General features: G+C 39.8%; 1 long non-coding RNA gene across 1 annotated transcript in view; it reads left to right on the forward strand.

Annotated features, from left to right (window-relative positions):
- LOC129643041 (uncharacterized) overlaps positions 1–16,430 on the forward strand; it is a 55,350-nt gene extending 38,920 nt beyond the window's left edge. The window contains exons 2-4 of the long non-coding RNA XR_008710031.1: positions 7,513–7,674; positions 12,995–13,056; positions 15,962–16,430. This is a non-coding gene — a long non-coding RNA (uncharacterized LOC129643041). The remainder of the gene's footprint in view (positions 1–7,512; positions 7,675–12,994; positions 13,057–15,961) is intronic.
- The last annotated feature ends 8,631 nt before the right edge of the window (positions 16,431–25,061 follow it).

Consider the following 25,061-nt stretch of genomic DNA (forward strand, 5'->3'; position numbering starts at 1 on the left):
TCATTTCCCTTATTTACAAAACACTACCAAACACTGGTAGCTCATCTATGACTCATTTCCTGACATTTAATTATTGTTCACTAAATCATTCACCCAAATAAAGAAAAATCGTGTAAAGGGATTTTAGAAATATTTTCTCATGATTTACTTAGCTTCTTGGTAATAACACAGAATCCCTCAGTAAATAAAAGAAACCGGAAAACACACTTGAAAATGAGAATAGGGAAAAGGATAAAAACAAAAATAATTACAGCTACAGTTTATTGATCACCTATTAAAGTCAAGGTTTATTTGACGATGCTATATATTTGTTCTGAGATGTTCAATAGCCTTCCAAAGGAAGCACTGTGCCTAAATGAGGAAACAGATTAAGACAATTTTGTGGTTAGCCCAGTTCCATACAGTGGGCAGTTTTGAGGTTGGTGTCCTCCTGGATGACACATACATGCTGTTTATTTCACACATCAACTACTGATTCTCCAGTTCTCTGGCATCCTCTGGGTGTCTAGCAGTTCAGTTCAATTCTGATACTGTCAGAGTTAGATCAGACCCTCCATCGCACCAGACAGCCCTGTTTCAGACACACGCACCACAAATGGGTTGCCCAGGCTACCCCAGGTGGCGCTAGTGGTAAAGAACCCACCTGTCAATGCAGGAGACATCTGAGATGTGAGTTCAATCCCTGGGTGGGGAAGATCCCCTGGAGAAGGAAATGGCAACGCACTCCAGTGTTCCTACCTGGAGAACCCCATGAACAGAGGATCCTGATAGGCTACAGTCTGTGGGTTTGCAAAGAGTTGAACACAACTAAAGTGACTTAGCACAGGTTACCGAGCATTCTTTGGCATTACCTTTCTTAGGGATTGGAATGAAAACTGACCTTTTCCAGTCCTGTGGCCACTGCTGAGTTTTCCAAATTTGCTGACATATTGAGTGCAGCATTTTCACAGCATCATCTTTTAGGATTTGAAATAGTTCAACTGGAATTCCATCACCTCCACTAGCTTTGTTGATAATGATGCTTTCTAAGGCCCACTTGACTTCACATCCCAGGATGTCTGGCTCTAGGTGAGTGATCACACCATCGTGATTATCTTTGTCGTGAAGATCTTTTTTGTACAGTTCTTCTGTGTATTCCTGCTACCTCTTCTTAATATCTTCTGCTTCTGAAAGAGATGGGAATACCAAACCACCTGATCTGCCTCTTGAGAAACCTATATGCAGGTCAGGAAGCAACAGTTAGAACTGGACATGGGAACAACAGACTGGTTCCAAACAGGAAAAGGAGTACATCAAGGCTGTACATTGTCACCCTGTTTATCTAACTTATATGCAGAGTATATCATGAGAAACACTGGACTGGAAGAAGCACAAGCTGGAATCAAGATTGCCAGGAGAAATATCAATAACCTCAGATATGCAGATGACACCACCCTTATGGCAGAAAGTGAAGAATAACTAAAGAGCCTCTTGATGAAAGTGAAAGAGGAGAGTGAAAAAGTTGGCTTAGAGCTCAATATTCAGAAAATGAAGATCATGGCATCTGGTCCCATCACTTCATGGGAAATAGATGGGGAAACAATGGAAACAGTGTCTGACTTTATTTTGGAGGGCTCCAAAATCACTGCAGATGGTGACTGCAGCCATGAAATTAAAAGACGCTTACTCCTTGAAAGGAAAGTTATGACCAACCTAGACAGCATATTAAAAAGCAGAGACATTACTTGTCAGCAAAGGTCTGTCTAGTCAAGGCTATGGTTTTTCCAGTAGTCATGTATGGATGTGAGAGTTGGACCATAAAGAAAGCTGAGTGCCGAAGAATTGATGCTTTTGAACTGTGGTGTTGGAGAAGACTCTTGAGAGTCCCTTGGACTGCAAGGAGATCCAACCAGTCCATCCTAAAGGAGATCAGTCCTGGGTGTTCATTGGAAGGACTGTTGAAGATAAGGCCAATACTTTGGCCACCTGATGCGAAGTGCTGACTCATTTGAAAAGACCCTGATGCTAGGAAAGATTGAGGGCAGAAGAAGAAGGAGATGGCAGAGGATGAGATGGTTGGATGGCATCGCCGACCCAATGAACATTTGGGTGGACTCTGGGAGTTGGTGATGGACAGGGAGCCCTGGCGTGCTGCGGTTCATGGGGTCGCAAAGAGTCGGACATGACTGAGCGACTGAACTGAACTGAACTGCATATCTCTGCTCCACTGACTGCAATGTGAGGCTCCCCATGACTACCCCTCAGGCTCAAGACTTTGCTAGAAGGAGTCATAGAACTCAGGAAAGAACTTTAATTATTATTACATGTTTATTATGAAGGATGTAATACAACTCAAATGTAGTCACATGAAAGAAATGCATAGGCCAAGATGGGGCTGTGGGGGTGGAGGAGGGCTGCCCTGTCCTTGATGGATGAGCCATCCTCCCTGAACCTCAGTGTGCTCACCAGCCTGAAGGCTTTCTGAACTTGGTCACTTAAGGGCTTTTTATGGAGGTGTCTCATGCAGAGGAAGAGACGGCTGGTTAGCATCACCAACTCAGTGGACACAAATTTGAGCAAATGCCAGGAGATACTGGAGGACAGAGGAGCCTGGTGTGCTGCAGTTCCCTGGGGTTGCAGAAAGTCAGACTGACTTAGCAATTGAACAACAGCATTATGTAGGTGTGATTGATTAGATTATTGGCCATTGGTGATTGAACTCAGTCTTCAGCCCTTCTTTCCTTCTCAGAAATTAGGAGGTGGGGCAGAAAGTTTTTCTAAACAAGGTTTGTTTTTACTGGTAACCAGCTCCATCCAGAAACTGTCTTGGGGACCCCTGGGAAGAGTCAGTCTCATTAGCGTAAACCCTGGTATCTTTGAAAGGTGCTGCTTATGAATAACAAAAGATGCTTCTATCCCTCTAATGACTCAGGAGATTCCAGAGGTTTTAGGATTAGGGGATTTTTGCCAGTAACCTGAAATAAAAACCATATCTATATCCCCTACCATGCCCTGTGGTGGAGGTGGAAAAAAAAGGAATGCTTCTTCCACACTCTTTCCTTTGCATTGCAGAAGGCTGGAAAAGGCATCTTTCACACCTAAGTGCGGTGCTGTGCCTACTTCAATTACAAAAAATGAGATTTACAAACTAATTGGAAGAAGCTTATTAATCACCTCAGGCAAGGTCCATACAAGTAGCAAAACTCAGTGGCTTAAAAGAACAACATTTATTTTCTTATAGTTTCTATGGGTCAGGACTCCCACATGGCTTAGATGGGTCCTGTGTTCAGGGACTTTACAGGCTGTGATCAGGATGAAGTTGGTTCATGTATTTGTTTTCTTCATCTTTGTCTCTATTTCTGCTTTGCAAATAGGTTCATCTGTGTTGTTTTTCTAGATTCTACATATATGTGTTATTATACAATGTTTGTTTTTCTCTTTCTGACTTACTTCACTCTGTATGGCAGTCTCCACTTGTTCGAGGTATCTGGAATAGTCAAATTCATAGAGTCAGAAGGTGCATTGGTAGATGCCTGGGGAGGGGGCGGGGTGGAATTAGTGTTTAAAGGGATCAGAGTTTCAGTTCAGGAAAGTGAAAAATTTGAGAGATGGATAATGGTGAGAGTTGCACAGCAATGTGAATGTATTTAGTGCCACTGAGCTGCACAGTTAAATATGGTTAAAATAGTATGTTTTATATTATGTGACTTTTACTACAATAAAAAACATTAAGAAAAGAAAAAAAAGATGACATCTGGTTCAGCGGTCATTGCAAAGATCCACTGGGGAGGGTCCTCTTCCATGCTAATTCACCCGGGTGTTGCATCTAGACTGCAGCCTCTGTTTTCATTGGCTGTTGCCTGGAGACCACTCTGAGCCCCTCCCACGGGGACCTCTCTGTAGGGGCGCTCACAACACCACGGCTTTCTTCATCCGAGAAAGAGAAGAGCCAGAGAGATTGTAAGCAAATGGAAGTAACCGTGTTTCATAACCTAATCTCAGGAGTCATTTTGCCACTTTTGTCGTACCATATTTGTTAGAAGGAAGTTACGTGGTCCCGCCCCCACTCACTACCAGGAAGCTGAGATCACCAGGGGTCACCTTAGACGTCTGCCAACTGCATCATCCAATTTATGGCCAGTAATTCTGTAGAGCTCGATGTGCCATTTTCATTTCCAGACAGAGACAAAGGGGCACGGAGAGAGAGTGTTAGGAGGGTAAAATCAGTAAGACCTCAGGGTGCAAACTGACTTTTCTGCTTCCACACATCCCGCCTACTCAGAGCTGATAATAAGGCAAAATGTGCCAGAAATGCCAACCTGACACACCATTTGAAAACTTTTCCTTTTCTCCTCAGTTGAATTCAAATAAGTAAAAATCTCCAACATACTCTCCAAATGCCTTTCAGACTGGTGGAATTTCACTGATTTCAAAAATCAGTTTGTACAATCATCTTAAGGTTGTACGCTTTTGTATTGTGTGCTCACCCTATAATGAATTTTGAAGTTTTTAATGAGATTTTAATGATTTTTTAAAATTTTGAGATTTTTGAGATTTTAAATGAGAAATTCATCTCAAATATTCTTCCCTTCACTACTTTTTTCAAAAAGTCAACTGAGGGACTTCCCTGGTGATCCATTGCTCCCAATGCAGGGACCCTGGGTTCCATCCCTGGTCGAGGAACTAAATTCTATATGTTGCAACAAAGAGTTCGCATACTGCAACTAAAGATGCTGTGTGCTGCAACGAAGACCCAGCACAGCCAAATAAATAAAAAATTAAAATAGTGAACTGAATTCTTTCTGCCACTGCCTGAAGAACAGAGAGCATTTTCCAGGACTTCAGTGGATACCAGGAGAAGGGGACACCAGAGGATGAGATGGCTGGATGGCATCACTGACTTGATGGACATGAGTTTGAATGAACTCCGGGAGTTGGTGATGGACAGGGAAGCCTGGCGTGCTGCGATTCATTGGATCGCAAAGAGTCAGACCCGACTGAGCAACTGAACTGAACTGAACTGATGCCTTCCCAAGGTTAGAAAAGAAACATTGTAGAGCTTTCCATCTCATCCACAGAATCAAACGTCCTCTAGCTGATGTAATTCCACCCCTTTCTACCTGACTTTGATCTTTGCCTCTTTATCATTCCCATTCTGAGCCCCGAAAGTAACACAAAACTGACAGAGATGTCACTTTAGTATGTTGGGAAGCAATTCAACACAGTTCTAAGCTCGTGTCATTTCTCCTTTAGCGATATGGCATCATAGTTAAATGTGGAAATCTAGTGAGAGATAAAAGTGATGGAGGGACAGAATCTTGGAGGTTATAAATTCATTGTCCAGTGTTTCTCCAAAGTCCCCGTGAAAGTGAAAAGTGAAAGTGAAGTCGCTCAGTTGTGTCCAACTCTTATCGAACCCATGGACTGTAGCCTCCCAGGCTCCTCCATCCATGGGATTTTCCAGGCAAGAATACTGGAGTGGGTTGCCATTTCCTTCTCCGGAAGATCTTCCCAACCCAGGGATTGAACCTGGGGTTCCCTTACTGTAGGCAGACGTTTTACCGTCTGAGTCACCAGGGAAGTCCACAAGAAAGTCCCCTTAAGATTGTTGAAAAACTTCTATTCCTAACCCCTCCAGGTGAGTAAAACAAGGAAGGTGGAGAGTTTGAACAAACGAATGGTGTAATTCGACTACCATTGTACTTATATTCATCTGGCTGCTGTGGGAAGAATGGGCTGTTTGAGCACAAAGGTCAAGGCAGAGAAAGTTGCCATTTCTGTGGGTCCAGGTGAGAGACGATGGTGGCAGCCTCCAAAGAGCTAATGTAAAGTGGTATGATTCTGGATGTGTTTTGAAGACACAGACAAGATATGCAGAAAACCTGTTGTAGATTGTGAGACAAAGAGAGGGATCAGGATGACTTCTCAGGTTTCCTGGCTGAGCCTCCAGACTTGTGGAGTGGCATCAGCTGGTGCAGAGGCCATGGATGGAGCAGATAAAGGTGAAGCCTGGCGTTTGAGTTTGGACTTGACTTCTGTTAGACATCTCTGTAGGGATGCCAATACACAGGGGTTTGTTTTAAATACGAAAGAGAAACTAGTAGGGTTGAAGTGAGAGGATGAGTGGAGAAACAGTGGATAAATACTCTCTCCATGCTTACTCACCTTTCCGGTTCTGCAGCTTTAGACGTAACTCTGTACCTTCTCAGCAGCCTTTGTAATAAATCTTGAAAAAATTAACCTACTTCACCATCCTCATTTATAAATGTAGAAACATGTTGTTCAGTCCCTAAGTCATGTCTGACTCTTTGTGTCCCTGTGGACTGCAGCCCACCAGGCTTCCCTGTCCTTCACTGTCTATCTCCCTGCGTTTGCTCAAACTCATGTCCATTGAATCCGTGAGGCTATCCAACCGTCTCATCCTCTGTCACCCCCTTCTTCTCCTACCCTCAATCTTCCCCAGCATCAGTCTTTTCCAATGAGTTGGCTCTTCATATCAGGTGGCCAAAGTATTGGAGCTTCAGCTTCAGTCCTTCCAATGAGTATTCAAGGTTGATTTCCTTTAGGATTGACTGGTTTGAGTTCCGCAGTGTCCAAGGAGAAACATGGGTTCCCTGTATTTACATAGAAGCAATTAGCAAATGATTTCCTATTCAGACAGTAACAGAATCTGGGCTTAAACCCTGGCCCTTTGACCCCCAGTTCGCTGTTTTTCCAGCTATCAACAATGACACTTTGGGTTCTTGAAAACTCTCTTATTCCTAAGACATGGGCTTTTCTGGATCAGTTAGATTTCAAAAATCCTTAAAATTTCCACAAAAGTTTTGCTATCTTCTTTTTTCCCTCATATATCCATTCTATTTTAAAAAGATTTGTTTCTCATATATGCCATTACAGAGAATCAAGTATAGTTTTCTGGGCTAAATATCAGGTTCTTAAAAGTTATTTATTTTATATATAGCAGTGTGTATATGTCAGTCCCAGTCTCCAAATTTAATCCCTCCCCACATAATCCCCTGGTAACCATAAATTTGTTTTCTACATCCATGATTCTACTTCTGTTTTGTAAATAAGTTCGTTTGAAATATTACTACATTCTAATTTGTCCCAGTAGAAGTCTTTTAAAAGAAAAAATAAAAAAGCTAACAAAAACAAAATAGAAACCAAAGAACAAATGTAACACTATCACCATCATTTCTCATAAGCCAGCAAATACTGACAGGCAGAAACTGGAAAGGATTTAATCTTGGAATGAAGGATAGTGCTTCTTAAGAAAGGACAGTTGACAACTTGACATTGGAGCTCTTACATACACATCTATACTTGTGTATTTGTATGCCCCTTGTTTTTCTTAATTTCCTGATTTATGCAGTGTCATAAAAATTTCAGCACAAAATAACTTTACCTGCAGGGTTTTCTAAGCTATTGTGTTCTACCAAAGGGCATGTGAAAAAAGTAAGATTGATAGAAAATGTCTTGATATACTCGTGAATGCTTTCCTATTTATCTTACCCACTCACCTTCTTTTGGTAGATCCAAATCATTTTATCTCTGAAGAGGAAACAGCTGTGCCTCTCTTGACAGCCAAGCTGGCTGCAGAAGACAGAATGTTTGTTTTAAGAAGAGAACAAGTGATGCTCCATTCCTCTGTAAACTCAAAAGGGCACATTACCATCATTCTCCTGACGTTAAAAGGTCTCCCAATCTCTTATACTCAATATCATGACTATCTGTTATTGTTTAGTTCAATTTAATTTATTTGGGTTCTGAAGAATTCAATCACTGTTTGTTGCATGCCGGTTAGATGTCAGACACTATACAAAACATCAGAGGTTCAAACACAGATGCCTTCTAGAAATAGCTTCCATTACAGTAAATCTGGCAAGGTGCTAAAAGAGCTCAGAAAAGTATGAATGAAGTGTTTTAGGAGCATAGACAGAAAACAGCTAATGTTGGTGTGAGGCTATGAGAAGCATAATATCAGAGAAGGTTGCAGAGGGGAAGGTATTGCTGAGTTAGGGTTTGAAAGGTAAGTCAGTGATTATTAGGTAGAAACACCTGTCAGGGCAAAGGAACAGCATGAGCAAAGGGGGATCAGTGGTAAAGAATCTGCCTACCAATGCAGGAGACACAGGAGATACGGGTTCAATTCCTGGATCGGGAAGATCCCCTGGAGAAGGAAATGGCAACGAACTCCAGTATTCTTGCCTGGAAATCCCATGGATAGAAGAGCCTGGTGGGCTAGTCCATGGGGTTGCAAAGAGTTGCACATGCCTTAGCAACTAAAACAGCAACAGCAAGATGAAGAGACTTGAAATGGCACATGTGGCAGAAAAGAATCATCTGGTTTGTCATGAAGTGGCTGGAAAGGAGACTTGGTCTCTGTGAACATATGTCCCTGTCATGCAAAGAATTTGAGCCTCATCCTTCAGAATTGTTAAGCAGGAGAGTGATACAACCTGATTACTTTAGAAAATTCACTTTAGTGGCAAAAGGCATGCTGGATTTGAGGGGACACAGAAGAACAGCTAGCATGCTGCTAAAATAATCTGATCAAGAGATGGGAGGGTTCTGGGAAGCTTGAGGGGAAGGGATAGTTAGGGAGTTTGGGATCAGCCTACACATACTGCTGTATTTAAAATGGATTACCAACAGGGACCTACCGTATAATTCAGGGAACTCTGCTCAATGTTATGTGGCAGCCTGGAGGGGAGGGGAGTTTGGGGGAGAATAGATACATGTAAAGATGTATGGCGGTCGCTTTCCTGTCCATCCAAATCTATCACAACATTGTTAATCGGCTATACTCCAATACAAATTAAAAAGCTTAAAAAAAGAGAGACGGGAGGCTTCTGAAGTAGGCCGTGTGGATACAGAGGAAGATAAAGATTCAAGATGTGTGGTGGTCTGACCTGCAGAGAGTTGCCATAAGGGTCCCATCATCCTGCCCTTTTGATACAACCGCCATTCATTTGAAAATAGCGGTATTAATTTTGGTAAAGCAAAGCACCCTAGTAAAAAGAAAAATATGGTAACCACCTCAGGCTGCATCCTGGAATCACCATGATGGGCAGTAAAAGCCATCCATAGCCAGGCGCTAAGTCGAACTCCATAGAAATTGTTAACAGCAGTAATAAAAATAATGCAGCCCTCTAGAAAGCTAGAAATGTATTTGAACACACAGATTTGTATCAGTCCTACAAACTTTCCAACAGGCTCCCACATGTGAGTATCTGAGCAGTGATGGGACATGTGAGTAAACGTAGTGTCACCAAGGTGAGGAACGGGTCTGGGGTTTTGTGTTTCACCCTGAGGTTTATGGGCTTCTGTGGTGTCTTAGTTGGTAAAGAATCTGCCTGCAATGCGGGAGACCTGGGTTCAACCCCTGGGTTGGGAAGAACCCCTGGAGGAGAGCATGGCAACCCATTCCAGTATTGTTGCCTGCAAATCCACATGGAAAGAGGAGCCTGGCCGACTGCAGTCCGTGGGGTTGCAAAGAGTCAGACACGACAGAGTGACTAAGCAGTAAGGACCAAGCACTGAGGTTTACTGGCTGGAGGGCTCTCTCCATGTTTATCCGAAACCCCCTGGCTTTTGTCTTGAAATAGGAATTTGATGTGCTTGATTTTCTTTAGACTGTTGTAGCTGGAAAGCCCAGAAATTGTCTAAATTCTAGCCTTACTTCCAAGCCCTCATTATATCTATAAACATGCAGGCATGCTCAGTCGCTTCAGTCATGTCCAACTCTTTGCAGCCCCATGGACTGTAGTGCGCCAGGATCCTCTGTCCATGGGATTTTCCCAGCAAGAACACTGGAGTGGGTTGCCAAGCCCTCCTGCAGGGGATCTTCCCCACCCAGGGATCGAACTGGCGTCTCCTGTGTCTCCTGCATTGCACGTGGATTCTTTACCGCTCAGCCACTGGGGAAGCCCCTATGAATATGTGATGCCACCATCTACTCCAGCCACATGCAGGATCTGGAGCTGATCTAGGATCAATGTCCTGAATTCAGTATTTTTCCACTGATCCCTGCTCTTTTCAAGGAATTCCTCCGGACTCTAGCTCTTATGTCTCTACCGCTCAATGATTTAGTTCCTATTTTAATGCTAATTCCACTGCTCATGTCCTCATCCTTCATCTCAGACTGTGTCCTGCAAATTCTGTCCTTAATTTATTTATGCTCCCTTAGGGTAGCATTGTTGTTTTTCCTTGGCTTTTCCCTCCCTCATCTTTAGTTTTTCTATTTCGTTTGATATTTTGTGTTCAGGGGACCTGCTTTCTTCTCTAGCCCAGAAGCACTTTTATTATATAGTGTTTATTACTTTACAAACACAGGATCAGAGAAAACCCTTCAATATTCTGCTAAGTTAACCAGTCAGTCCCTTATGGAGCCATCTTTCTCCGGCCCTGTTATTACCCAAAGGTTTTATGTCACACCTGCCATTCCCTGTTGTCCTTTTCTGCAGATTTCTCATAATTGGAGGTTTTGGTCCCAGTAAAACAACCCAGGCAGTTCGATATTTCACTTTCTCTATAACATGAGACTAGATTTCATTCATTCATTCAGCCAGTAATTTGAGTGTCAACTATACGTTGAGCATTGTTCTACATCCATGGGATATACATATACAGCTGAACAAAATAGGTATGATGTTTATTTGCTAGTGGAGGAGATAAAAATCAAACAAATAATGACACAAATACATAATTCCAGTTTGAGAAAAGTATTATGGAATATAATCAACATGTATAGGAGGATAATTTGTTTGCCATGTGGGTTGTAGGACAAAGAGGGAAGGTCAAGAGAAAGGTTTGTGAGAAAGCAATATTCAAGCAGAATCCAAAGGAATGGTCCAGGTGATGGGAAGACAAGCAGGAACATTCCAGGCCAAAGGAATGTTGTGTGTGAAGACTCTGTCCAAGGCATAATCTGATTGGTATTTGAAGACTTTTAAGGCCAATGTGGCTGGAACTGGGCATAAGATGTTAATGAACTTGTCAGGACTTGGATTGTCCAGGACCTTGGTCAATGTAATGAAGCTTTTGAGATTTTACTCCAAGTTTAATGGAAAGTCTACTGAGGTTTGTAAGCAGGAAAACAATGAGATCAGTCTTTCTTTTCAGGAAAATTGCTAATGTCTTCATGAAGCATGAGTGGGAGAGTGAGAGAGTTGTGTGGAATTGTAAAGAGAAACGTTAGAAAGCTTTTGTCCAAGTTTTGTCCATGGATAATGGTGGCTCTGGCAAAGAAGAGCCTCTTTATTGCAGGGCGGAAGAGACACTCCCCTTGTTGTCTGTAGAAATGGTGCCCACTGGACTTTTGCCAAAAGATGCCACACTCTTTTTCCCCCTTCTTCCCTTCCTCCTCCTCCTCCTCCCTCTTGTCCTCTCACCCCGCCCCTTCTCCTCCTGCTTCTTCGTCTCATTTTTTGTCTCCTTCTCCTCCCTCCTCTCCTCCTCTCCCATCCTCTTTCTTCTCTCCCCTCCCTCCCTCTTCCCCCTCCTCTTTCTTCTTCTTGTTTCTTCCAACATTAGGAACTACTTCCTTTTAGAGTTTGAGTCCATTCTAACTATACCCCCAGAGACGGCACACATGATATTTAACTAATGCTCTGAATGCAATATGGCCATTAACGATTATGAGATAAAGGCGGAGTCCTTTGGCATAAATGTTTATTCAGTGTCTTGTAATACTCTGATTCTCCTTGTTCCATCCACAATTTGAATTTTGTCTTCAAACTTGTTTTTTGAATTTACCATTAGGAATGCATGCCTTTTCCCCCTCAAAAAATAAACAACACACATTTAAAATGATAGACAAACACACCAAATACAGTGGAGGTTTTTCCAAATGGAACTCAAGATGGTGGTGCTAAAGTGAAAGCTGTTTCAAAATAATTTATAATACAGAAGTATTTTAGAGCTGGGAGACAATTTAGAGATCGTGTATACAATATTCTATTTTTAAATAAGAGGAAACTAAAGTTTGGAGGAAGCAAGAGACCTGGCCCAGTTCACACAGCCAGAAAAAGCAAAATCTAGAGTAAATATAGGTGTCTTGACTCCTGGGCTAGTATTTAAGTATTTTATTGTTGTTAGTCGCTCAGTTGTGTCCAACTCTTTGTGGACTAGATCCTACATGTTGCAATGAAGAGTTCGCATACTGCAACTAAAGATGCTGTGTGATGCAACGAAGACCCAGCACAGCCAAATAAATAAAAATTGAAATAGTGAACTGAATTCTCTCTGCCACTGCCTGAAGAACAGAGAGCATTTTCCAGGACTTCAGTGGATACCAGGAGAAGGGGACAACAGAGGATGAGATGGCTGGATGGCATCATGGACTCGATGGACATGAGTTTGAGTGAACTCCGGGAGTTGGTGATGGACAGGGAGGCCTGGCGTGCTGCAATTAATGGGGTCACAAAGAGTCAGACACACCTGAGTGACTGAACTGAACTGATACCTTCCCAAGGTTAGAAAAGAAACATTGTAGAGCTTTCCATCTCATCCACAGAATCAAACGTCCTCTAGCTGATGTAATTCCACTCTTTTCTACCTGACTTTGATCTTTGCCTCTTTATCATTCCCATTCTGAGCCCCGAAAGTAACACAAACCTGACAGAGATGTGACTTTAGTATGTTGGGAAGCAATTCATCACAGTTCTAAGCTCGTGTCATTTCTCCTTTAGCGATATGGCATCATAGTTAAATGTGGAATTTAGTGAGAGATAAAAGTGATGGAGGGACAGAATCTTGGAGGTTATAAATTCATTGTCCAGTGTTTCTCCAAAGTCCCCGTGAAAGTAAAAAGTGAAAGTGAAGTCGCTCAATTGTGTCCAACTCTTTTCAACTCCATGGACTATAGCCCACCAGGCTCCTCCATCTATGGGATTTTCCAGGCAAGAATACTGGAGTGGGTTGCCATTTCCTTCTCCAATTTAGGTATTTAGGTAACTATAATTCATTGATTTTTTTTTTTTTGCTTCTTTTTATTTTTCCTTCCAATCTCTAGCTTTTCCACAAACTGTCACTGTCTTTCAACCGCTGTGATTTCCACTGCAAAAATCCAATAAGGTAAGCAAAGAAATCTTGTTGGATGATGTTTCAGACTAATAGCGTTTCCCATTTTCAATTGAATTGAAACAGTAATTTTCCTACTCCAAGCCCAGTATTGTATTTGTACAGCCATATTTGACCATAAAGAAGGTTCATTCAGCTGATTAGGATTGGCTTATAATTGGCTTATAATTTCTCCTGTCATCTATTATTATTTATACCAATGGAAATCATCCTTAGTTTCCTGTTCACTCCCCTTATTGCACAAGCTGATAGAAATATCCTACTTATGAGTCAATGCGAATTCAATTACAGCCATTTAAAGACTGGTATTAAAAACTTAATGGACTGTTTTCTCTCTCTTATTCTGGAAATTCAGTTCATTTCCTACAGAATAATTGAATGTGCTTTGTTGATATTTGACAAATAGCCTCTGTTCTAACCTTTGAACTTTACCCTTTCACCATGCATAACCAATCTACACTTTGGTATTTCATCATTGAAATGTTTGAAGGCACATCTCTGCCTTGTTTTTAATCCATAATTGCTAGTTTTCTTTTTTTATTGACAGTGTACCCAAAACTATAAACTATAAAGACTCATGTATTGTTGGTCTGAGGTCCCTGTTGCTTAGAAACTGAGGACCTCAATTGCCAGAACCATCAGTCAGGACTGTGTGCATTTTGCTGTGTAGTACAAGCCAATCCTCAGCTACAGGTGGAGGTTATGATCTACATGTTGCCCTTACTCATAAGCTGGAAAGAGAAGGCTAAGAATCTTGCCCTCTGCTCAGTCTTGGAAGTATTTTGACTGGCTGTGACAGCCATAGAGTGGGAAACATTAGCACAGGTAATTTTTTGTGTGTGAGAGTCTAGGCAGCCTTTGCTGCAACTGAACTATTCAATACTAAGCTCTACATCTCCAGCAAACCAATCCAAACAATATACTCATCCCACAGTTGGCTCAAGTTTGGATTAAAACCGCTCAATACAATCGTCCTAAGGGTTCAGAACTCTTTTTCTTACAAAATACATACAACGGCTAGGTAAAGAGCCATCACAAATTTGAGAGGTTTAGTTGGGACTTCGAACTGTCGTTGTTGGTATGATACATGAAAATAGTGGAAAGGGTCCCAAACAGCCCTCATCTCTCAATCCAGTCTCTGTTCCCAGTTCCTTTCTGCTGCCTTGCTAGAGAGGGATTCCAACAGCAAGTCATATTTTATTTATTTGGCTGTGCCGTTCTTAGTTGTGGCACATGGCATCTAGTTCCCTGACCAGGGATCTAGTTCCCGGCTTTGGGAGCCTGAATTCTTAGTCACTGGACCACCAGGGAAGTCCCTGAGGCAAGTCATATTGAGCAGCAATGACAGAGCCCCACCGACTTTCATTCTCAGTTCACATGACCTGATCACCAGTGTCAGTTTCGTGCAGATAATAGTGGAGAAGAGAAGGCAAGCATTTGCGGGGTAGGAAAAAACAGAGTGCTGCAGAGTGTGCAGGGAAGAATAGACCCATTAAAATGAGGGGACTAACTGCTTTCTCTTGTCTGTAGACAGAGACACTGACCATGATTATTCTTTTAAAATGTAATTAAGTAAAGTGATTTCCTTATGGTTTTTCTTTGAGCCCTTTTATGCTCACGAAACTTCTACCCCTCTAGAATTATTGTAACTCTGATATAATTATATCCTGGAGATATCTGTGCAAGTGGTATCAACTTTTACCTTCTCTTTTTATTTGTTTTTCTTTCGTTTTTTACATTTTCTTAGATTCAAGGACGATACATATGATACTCTATCTGATTGCATTTGTAAAAGAAACCAAATGCCCACAGCTATATAGTGAATATGGTGATACCCATTCCTCCTCCTTTCTTATAAAATCTGAATTACTTCAATTTAGGAAAAAAGATGCTATGATTTTATAAAAAAGTAGACTCCAAATAGGAAATCAAATTGCTTTATTCTTTCCATTTTTTTTGGTTTCCACAGCTAAGTTGCAAGGACACTATAATGGAGACAAATGTAAACTGGGTGTGATTCTTCAGAATCAGGTGCAAAATCAAATATAGCCTTTATTTAAATTAATAAAAATTAGTTACAATTTGTCCAAGTCCTGAAAGGTACTTAACCTCTGAAACCAATGGGGTTACTTTCCCTGACGGACAAATCTTTACTTAATGTGATCTCAGTCTCCATTGTAATTGATTTCTGTGTTTCTGAGATTGGTATCAATGTGAAGCATCTGAAAATAGAAAGGCAGAATATCATTTCCATCCCTGTCTTATCATAAAATCCCACCCACTGAGTGGATAAATAGATGAACCAGATCTAGAAATCACAGGTTGGGCTAACAGCAGGGTTATTTATAAGAGCTGTTTATCTCTTTTCCTTTTTGCCTTGTGAAAAATATATTCACTATTTGTAATATCTTAAGTACCAAGACTGTATCTGGGACTAAGGGATTGGAAAAAACTATGTACCATAACGATCCCTTAAGTTTCCCATCAGTAAGTGTTGTTGACTTTCCATAAATTATGGGTCCCCACGACAAGTGCCTTAGCAGCAGCAGCAGCAGCAAGGCAATATCTATTCTGCAACTCAGTGTCACCTTGACAGTTCAAAATATTAAACAGATGAGGATGGTCACATAGAAAGCCCATGCCTTTCATATTCATTCCTAGTGTCTATTTCACTGAAACCTGCAAGGTTTTTCCCTCAACCTCTTATTTCAACTGTGCTTCACTTTATGTTTTTCCTGAAGCAGCAAAAGCTGTTTAAGAGTGCTTTTAAATCATTTGAGAATATTTCCTAGTGACAATGCAGTTGCCAATTTTGGAGCCATTCATTGAGGGGATCCTGCCTTGGTGATCCACTACTTTAAATGTAAACAAACATTTATAGCTCTTACTATGTATCTAGAGCTTCCCTGTGACTCAGACAGTAAAGAATACACCTGCAATGCTGGAGACCTGGTTCAATCTCTGGATCCGGAAGATTCCCTGGAAAACAGAATGGCTACCCATTCTAGTCTTCTTGCCTGGCGAGTTCCATGGACAGAGGAGCCTGGCGGGATACAGTCCATGGGTTCACAAGACTTATGCACTAAGTGAGGTTTATTATCTCATTTAACCTTTGTAGGCAATTTTGAGACATAAGTATGTTATTTGCATTGTAAAGATGAGAAAATGGATGTGAGAAAATATATGATCCCCTCCAAATTCACCTAATCATTAAGTGGAGGGTTGTATAATTGTATAATTAAGTGGAGGACTGTATAATCATTAAGTGGAGGATTTGAAGCTAGGTCACCTGGACATGAAATTACAGTGTTTATTATTGTTTCTCATCTTATTTTCTATGATTTAAGATTCTTTAAAATAATAAAGAACTAAATTAAAGATAAATAATGGTCTATTGTTTTATTTTGTTTGTTTTATTAATCAATGACTATTTTACTTGTTTTTTTTTTCCCAGTGGTGATGATATAATGAAATAGTGACCCATTATCTTTAAGTGTAGAGTAAGAAGGTAGAAATTTCCACTCTATATAAATAAGAGCACCTATTATGGTGAGCAAGTCTTTTTCTCCTTTCTTCCCCTCCCTTCCCAGTCCTTCCTTCCTTCTTCATGTGGCACTAAAAATCTCATCATTGCCAAGATTTAAACTCTCATTCAGATTGGGTGATTCCACCATGAGAATAACAGATGGTAATGTCTGACCTATTTTACTGAGAATTTCTAAGAAGCTCTCAACTCAGAATATTATTACAATAATGTATGTAAATAAGGATACAGATCACATTAATGGATCTGTGTATGTACACAGTTTACAATGGAAGGGCAGGAGTGTGTGCCATGCACCACTTTTGAAATGGAATGTTTAATTACCCATAGGTCAAGATTAGAGAGAATGTTACTGAAATAAACAACAATTTGATATCATTGTTTCAATATTTTATTAACTATTTAATAGGGTTTGGAGAGTAAGGATAGACAACTTTGCAGTGTAATTACCAAATAACACTGAAGATTAAGTGTAAGAAAAAGCTTACAAAACTCTCAGAGGGGTTCACATTTGCATGGGGGAAATAACTTTGTTATTTATGCTATGATTTGCTTTCTTTTACAAAGTGGAGTAATTTTCTTTAATTTTTCTACAGATAATATTGCCTAAAAGAACTTAAGAGAAGTAATTTAGAGACATAAACCTTTCAGCTGAGATCATTAACATAACTTTAACCACAGTTAATGTGACTCCAAATACCTTAACTGTTCTGTATCATTTTCTGTTTTATATTGTGAAAGGCTTAAAATAGTCTCAATTAAGTATCCAATTATCGTGAATTAATGCAGTAGCAGGAATCATTGCATTTAATTTGTTTTTTTTTTTTAATAAATTGAATCTTTCAATATTGGATGAATTTCCCTAGAGTCACCGGGAAGCCATCATCCAAATTCATGAATCATAGTATGTGCCCCTTCCCCATATTTAGGAAAATGAGAGTTTCTGTGGCTTCCTGCAAGTTTCTTCCATCCAAGAGAATCCCACTGACAGATAAAAATGTGATTTTATACTAATCTATCATTTCACTTTTTTTTTAAATTTCCTGAGCCATACAGCAAATTCCTGCTGGCTATCTATTTTACATATGGTAATGTAAGTTTCCATGTTACTCTTTCCATACATCTCACCCTCTCCTCCCCTCTCCCTGTGTCCATAAGTGTATTCTCTATGTCTGCTTCTCCATTATCATTTCACTTTTTAAAAGGAACATCTTGCCTTTACTAATGCTTTCAAACACTAATCACAGCTCTGAAAGTTCGAGCACATCGGTTAGGTCTAGAAAAGGACTTCTGTGCAGATGTGAAATGAAAGCGAATAGGATGCTACCTTGAAAATAAAATTCAGTCCAGTGATATCATTCTGCAATTAGGCAGGCAAAGTCCTGACGTGATTTACCGAATGTCACCTTCTTAATTAGAGGCGAGTTCCAGCCTAGAGCATCCCTCTTAAGCTCTCTGTCTTATTTCTGTCTTTGCTCCTTGTTTCCTGTTCATTATTCATCAGCAATCACTTCCTTCCTTTGTCCTTTAATAACTCTTGTTTCATTCTGTCTCTCATCCAGCTTTAAATGATTTAAATATTTAAAGAAGACTCACCCCTCAGACTTGCTTGCCTTTTGTCATAGACACGCCTTTGTTTTCTCTTTGGAGCTGAGGGCGCTCAGAACCTTATTATAGTTCCCAAAGAGTCCCTTGAAGCATATGGCATGATATAGTAAATTAGTTGGCATGGTTACTTTTGTGGTCGCCGAGAACAAAGTGTTCACTGCGAGCAAGACTCATGGCGAAAGTGGAGGCCATACATTCATGTTCTCTTTTCAGTTCAGGCTTAGCTCTTGATATGGCTGACTTCCTGATGTACCACCAGCAGTAACCAACCTGGAGCCTACATGTGGTACCACAACTTCTAGGGAGCGGTCATGTCCCTGATGACAGGGTGCTTAAATTGACCCCTTCTATCACAAAGAGGGCACCATTTGTTCTCACAATCTAGGCAGCTGACCTCTGGAGAGAGGGAAATTTTTCTCAGGGAAGTTCCTGGGCATATATATATATATATATATATATATATATATATATTGAGCTAGCATTTGTTTGGAAGCCCAGGCTGACAATGCCGTTTCACATTGTTCAGTGTTCACTATGTAAGATTACTGATAAGGATCTTGGGGTCAGAATAAACCTCTATCCTAAATGAACTTTTGGTTGCTGCGGGGAGGATGGCGTCGGGGGAGGGGGGGGGGTGGGATAGTTAGGGAGTTCTGGATGGACATGTACACACTGCTATATTTAAAATGGATAACCAACAAGGACCTACTGTAAAGCAAAAGATAAATAAATGAATAAACCTTTCTCTTCTCCACTGTATCTGCTATCTTTGCCTTGGGACATGTTCTCTTTTAAGACAAACAGTAGTAGCATTTGGTGGACTTTCATGGTGTCATGATGGCAAGCCATTTTTAGATTTTCTAGGTCAAGTGAAAGCTGCTTTGGCTTTAACACAAAAAAGTATATTTCTGTGTTAACATGTTTAAATGGGAATTTACCAAAAGTATGTACATGTTTTGCTTTCTCATTTAGCTAACTCACTGCTAATTGGACATCTAGGATGCAATTCAAATAGCTAATCCTTTCTATACCTCCTCTAAAACAAATTCATCTTGCTATACATACAAATATATTTTCAAAGGTCTGGTCCCCCTTTAATCATCAAAGCTAAAAGATCTTGATTTTTTCTTTTATCTGGCACCAAATTAATTATAAAAGCTGTATGTTAATATTAATATTGCTCCACTGTAGATCAATAGCTTTTATTACCTTTGAATCAAACATTTCCATTTTATGACAAAACTTCACAGTACAATTCAGAAAATCCAGGCTGATAAATTTAGGTAAAGATTTAAATGGATGTGTTTTATCTTTTAATCATTCAACCAAGCTCCAGTTCAGGAGCATAATCTGCTTAAACTGCACGAGTCCTCACATCAACAGGAATCAAATGAAAGGAAGGTTTATGACATTTTTCTGTCATTTTCACCAGTAATGCTCCGTGATGGATTGCTGGGATTCACGGGGCTGGGAAGAATTACTGCCTACCAGCCATTCAGTCAAATCTAGTACACTTTAGTACAATTCCAATATTACCCTCTTCCTTCATGGCTGCATGACAGCAAGTGTGAGAGTTATCCATGAATCCATCATATTGTTCTCTCTGAAGTAGCAGAAAAAGAAAGAAAATACCCTATTAGTTAAACGCAGTCTGGTGTACAACCTTACCCAGTCTCAAGAGGAGCAATATCTGATTTAACACTCCAAGTGGTTTTCCTTGTATGGTTCTAGGCTTAAGGAGTGATAGCAAAAGTATCACTTTTGATACTTTTAAAAAAAGTGATACTTTAAAAAAAAGTGATAGCAGAAAGATGGCGGTGCTTCCTTTTCTAGCACCACACCCTCAGAACAACAGGGATGGACTCAGATCCTGGATTTCTAGACTTTCTCCTTGATGGATGCTATTTCAGAGGAGGGTAGAGGGAGAAGATGGAGGTTGCCCCTCTTGTTGGAAACACTTCCTTGTCTACTTCTTCTTATAGACAGGTCTACATGTAATGGATAAATGATCACACAAGAAAGTCCTCATTATAAACCCTTCACGGTGCTAACAGCCTCAGCAGTAAGTTGTCAAAGAATTGCCTCTTGGGAATCCAAACAGCCTCAGCAGTAAGTTGCCAAAGAATTGCCTCTTGGGAATCCATTAAGCAGAGTTTGGGGTACGGAGATGTCTTGAGGCTTTAGATGGACCAACACTGAGAATAATTCCAAGTGTGAGTCAATGGCCGTCGTGTATAGGTCATGAAACCATGAAAAGATTAAGGAGACACAATCTTCTATCTTGACTCTCTTACCCACTTTTTTGTGGGCTTTTCTATCCTTGCATTTATTCCTTTTCTTGTTTGTCTTATACCTGGTTTAGTTCCCCTTTTATTTATCCTTTTTATCTGTCTCATGAAAATTTTACTACGAATCATTTTCCATTAAAATCTTACTCATATGTTTTTCTTTTGATGGTGACAAAGAATGCAGGTGGTACAAAGAGCTTTTGGCTCACTGAAAATCACACAGTCAGAAACAAAATTTTCCAAAAAAGAAACGAATTTGTGAATTGCTGCTCTTGCCTTACTATTTGAAAATTCTCTCTTTAGACTTGTTTCTAAAAGCTTATGGTTTTGGAAACTAGTTGAATGAATTGGTTGCTGTGTTAAAGTTGCGAATCTGTCACTTTAAACAGAAAAACTAAACAATGGGTGCATAGATGACAGCATGTAAAGATTACAGTGGTTTCCAGCAATTCTCTGATGTTGGATTCAGCCTCTCAGGTAAGAGTGAATGTAGATTTCGCGTGCAAACAGTACATCGTGTATGCTTCCATACTGAACAACATATTCGATTCTTAAGTTTCAAATCTTCCTCATGAAACAGATATTTGTGGCCTATTCTGTGAAAAAAAAAAAAAAAAAAAAACAAGAGAACATATTCTCTGATTCTTTGGGTCATAGACATTCCACTATCCTGGGAACAGAATATTAGGCAGGAAATGCATATGTATGTATATGTGCTTAGTCGTATCCGCCTCTTTGCGACCTCAAGGACTATAGCCCACCAGGCAGGCTCCTTTGCCCATAGAATTTTCCAGGCAAGGATACTGGAGTGGGTAGCCATCTTCTACTCCAGGCAGGAAATTTTTAAAAATTTTTATTTGATACTGAAGTATAATTGATTAACAATGTTGTGTTAGTTTCAGGTGTACAGCAAGGTGAATCAGTTGTACATGTTCAGATTCCTTTCCCATTTAGGTTATTACAGAATATTGAGCAGAATTCCCTGTGCTATACAGTAGGTTCTTGTTGCTTGTCTATTTTAAATATAACAGTGTGATATGTCCATCCCAATCTGCCAATCTGTCCCTCCCCACCACCTTTACCCCTTGGCAACCAGAAGTTTGTTCTCTAAGTCTGTGAGTCTGTTTCTGTTTTGTAAATAAGTTCATTTGTATCTTTTTTTTTAAGATTCTGCATTTAAGTGATCTCATACGGTATTTGTTTTTTTCAGACTTCCCTTAGTATGGTAATCTCCAGATCCATCTATGTTGCTGCAAGTGGTCTTATTTCATTCTTTCTAATGGTTCTCATATAGGAGAAGGCAATAGCACCCCACTCCAGTACTCTTGCCTGGAAAATCCCATGGACGGATTGGCCTCGTAGGCTGCAGTCCATGGGGTCGCGAACAGTCGGACACGACTGAGTGACTTCACTTTCACTTTTTCACCTTCATGCATTGGAGAAGGAAATGGCAACCCACTCCAGTGTTATTGCCTGGAGAATCCCAGGGACGGGGGAGCCTGGTGGGCTGCCGTCTATGGGGTCACACAGAGTCGGACACGACTGAAGTGACGCAGCAGCAAATGGTTCTTATATACATTCTTATAATATATCTATGTACCACATAGAAAGTGTATTCTTAATGTGCTAGATTGAACATCCAACTGCCATTCATGAAACCATTTTGTTGGCTTAAATAGCAGATTTTCCATTAACTAATTTGCTGAAAACAGTACAGTTCATCTTTTTGGCCTTAATTCTCTCATTCATGAAAGGCATTGATCAGACTAAACCATTATTTGAATCCCTTGGGGATCTAACATTCTGACTTTAAGGACAAACTGGTGTGTATCGCCAAGACAGTATAATTTCATTATTCTCTCTGCTTGGCGTAGACTGACTAATCAAACTCTTTTTGCTAACATTTTGACTATTCATCAATACCATAGTTAATGCTGGTTTTTACTCAGTTACATTCCAATCTTTAGTTGGGCTGTGTTCCTGGCCTGGGATTAGAGATAAAAGGGAGTGATCACAGAAAAGGAAAAATAAGAGCTTTTGAGTATTAAACCTGAACTACACTCTGGCTAGATAGAGATGCATAAATCTCAGAATAATTAGAGTAGGGCTTTCATAAATTTTATTATTCAAGAAAAACCTGAGAGCCCAAGGTCAGCTGTCCCATTTAAAGTCATTATGTAATTGAGTGGTAGAGCCAAGATTTGAGACTCAACTGCTTAATTCCAACACCCACCCTATCCACTCCCAGTTGCTAAGTCATTAGAAGGCTCTACTGCTGCCTATGGGGTCCTGCCATGCTCAATTCCAGACTGAAGACTGTTTTACATCTGTTTAAAGACACAGAATGAAGATTAATATTCTTCCTTAGATATATCTATAACTTCCACTCAATCTATTCATTTTTTAGTAGGTTGCCACTATTTCTGAAATAATCACATTATTTTAATAATCACATCTTTGGTTCTGTGTTATACACAGTCTACCCTTATAAAAGGCAACAAACAAACAAACAAGAGACAAAGCAAACAAAAATCCACTGCTCACATTACAGAAAACCAAATTCTAATTGCTCATAACTCTCACCATTAGAAAAGTTTGTTTTTAAGATGACACATTCTAAACCCAAACAAACCGTACCTTGTTTTCTCCTAAACTTTCAAAGAATTATTTTGGTTTTTCTCTCTCTCTCCCCCTCTGTGTATGTGTTTAAAGGAAATATGGTGGAATCTTGACTGGATTTCTGGCAGGAGCAAACTTCTAATGAGTTAACTTTGCACGGCCAGATAACAACAAAGTCAAACTTTAAACTTCCCTACTCTTGTTTCCCTGCAGGTTCTGCTCCCTTTCATCTATGGGCAAAGACACCAAAGTCTCACTCACATCCAGGGGGTTAGTTCGCATTAAGGGTTTGTAGAGGGAAGCTTGTTTATATGCCACACAAAACTATTTGCCTCTCAGCAACAAAGGGAAGCCACCATATTGAGGTCACTCTAATTACTCATCTGTATGCAAGAAACAGTCTTCTAGAGGAACCCTTTCCACCCCTTTTTAAATTATGCTTTGTTCTCTAACACTTAAGAGATTAAATTGAAGGTGTCAAATCAAGGTAGACAAATGATAGCCTTTAAAGTGCATTGAGCCAGTGCTTAAGCAAAATATGATGACTCAAATCATGGTAAACAATTTGGAAAAAAAAAAAAAAAACAACTATCATCATATTTTGCTTAAGCACTGGCTCAGAAATGAGCTAAGAATTTACAGAAATATTATAACCACTTTTTTAAAGGCTGGTTTAAAACCACAGTTTTCTTATACCATCAAGTATAACAAAGAGTGAGGAAACAGACTTTTTTCATGAATTATGAAAGGCAACTTGAGGCTACGGAGGAGTTGCAATAAATTTAGAATGGTATATAGTGAATTTCAGGGAGACTGATGTTCAGAAAACAAACCATAATTGTAAAATACTAATAATTATTATTGATAGTAAAAGCTACTATATATGCAAAGTTTTATGGTTATGAAGCTTCTTAAATTGCATGATTTCATACGATGCTTTTGGCAACTCTGGAAGTCAATTGTAACTGTAATATTTTTATCTTTTTTTCCCCCCAAATAAAGACATTAGAAGCCCCTCTCACACATGATTTGGCCGTTTAATGTCTAATATCTATAAGATTCTGTGACAATTCCATATGTGAGTAAGTAAAAATATATGACAATATGAACTACTTTGTTTAAAGTTTCCTTTTTCTTTTTTATGGATAAATATGTCTCCCTCCTAAGGAAATGAGTTACATAAACAGGACTTCTAATAAAAAGGTTAAATTACCTAATAGAAACAACATTATATAATTAGTGTTTTAAAATACTTGAAAACACTCATTGACTATACTGATATTGGTGAATGAATTTAAAATCGTACTAGTTAAGTGATCAAAGTATTTGTTTTAGACTTGGATGTTTTAGGAATTCTATTCATATGTTGCATTATTTGCTTAAATATCAGTTAGGGATAGCTTTGCATCCATGATGATGGGTCAAAGAAATATCACTTTGAGTACCAACAATCCACCAAAAAGAAGAAAAAGAAAAATGAGCAAACTATTCCATTTACTCTAATCATCAGATTGTTTTTTTGTTTGTTTGAGTGATATAGTATTTTTAGTGTGCCTTTATAACAGAAAACAAAGCAAATCTCCATTTTATTCAAAATCTTTTTTCCTTTTTTAAAATTGATACAGAGATTTTCCTTACAGACCTTACCTCATACATGCCTCAGTTCAGTTCAGTCACTCAGTCGTGTCTGACTCTTTGCAACCCCATGGACTGCAGCACATCAGGCCTCCTTGTCCATCATCAACTCCTGGAGCCTACTCACACTCATGTCCATCATATTAGTGATGCCATCCAACTATCTCATCCTCTTTTGTCCCCTTCTCCTCCCACCTTCAATCTTTCCCAGCATCAGGGTCTTTTCCAATGAGTCAGTTCTTCCCATCAGGTGGCCCAAGTACTGGAGTTTCAGCTTCAGCATCAGTCCTTCCAATGAACACCCA

Source organism: Bubalus kerabau, chromosome 2, assembly GCF_029407905.1.
Source record: "Bubalus kerabau isolate K-KA32 ecotype Philippines breed swamp buffalo chromosome 2, PCC_UOA_SB_1v2, whole genome shotgun sequence".
Lineage (NCBI taxonomy): Eukaryota > Metazoa > Chordata > Mammalia > Artiodactyla > Bovidae > Bubalus > Bubalus kerabau.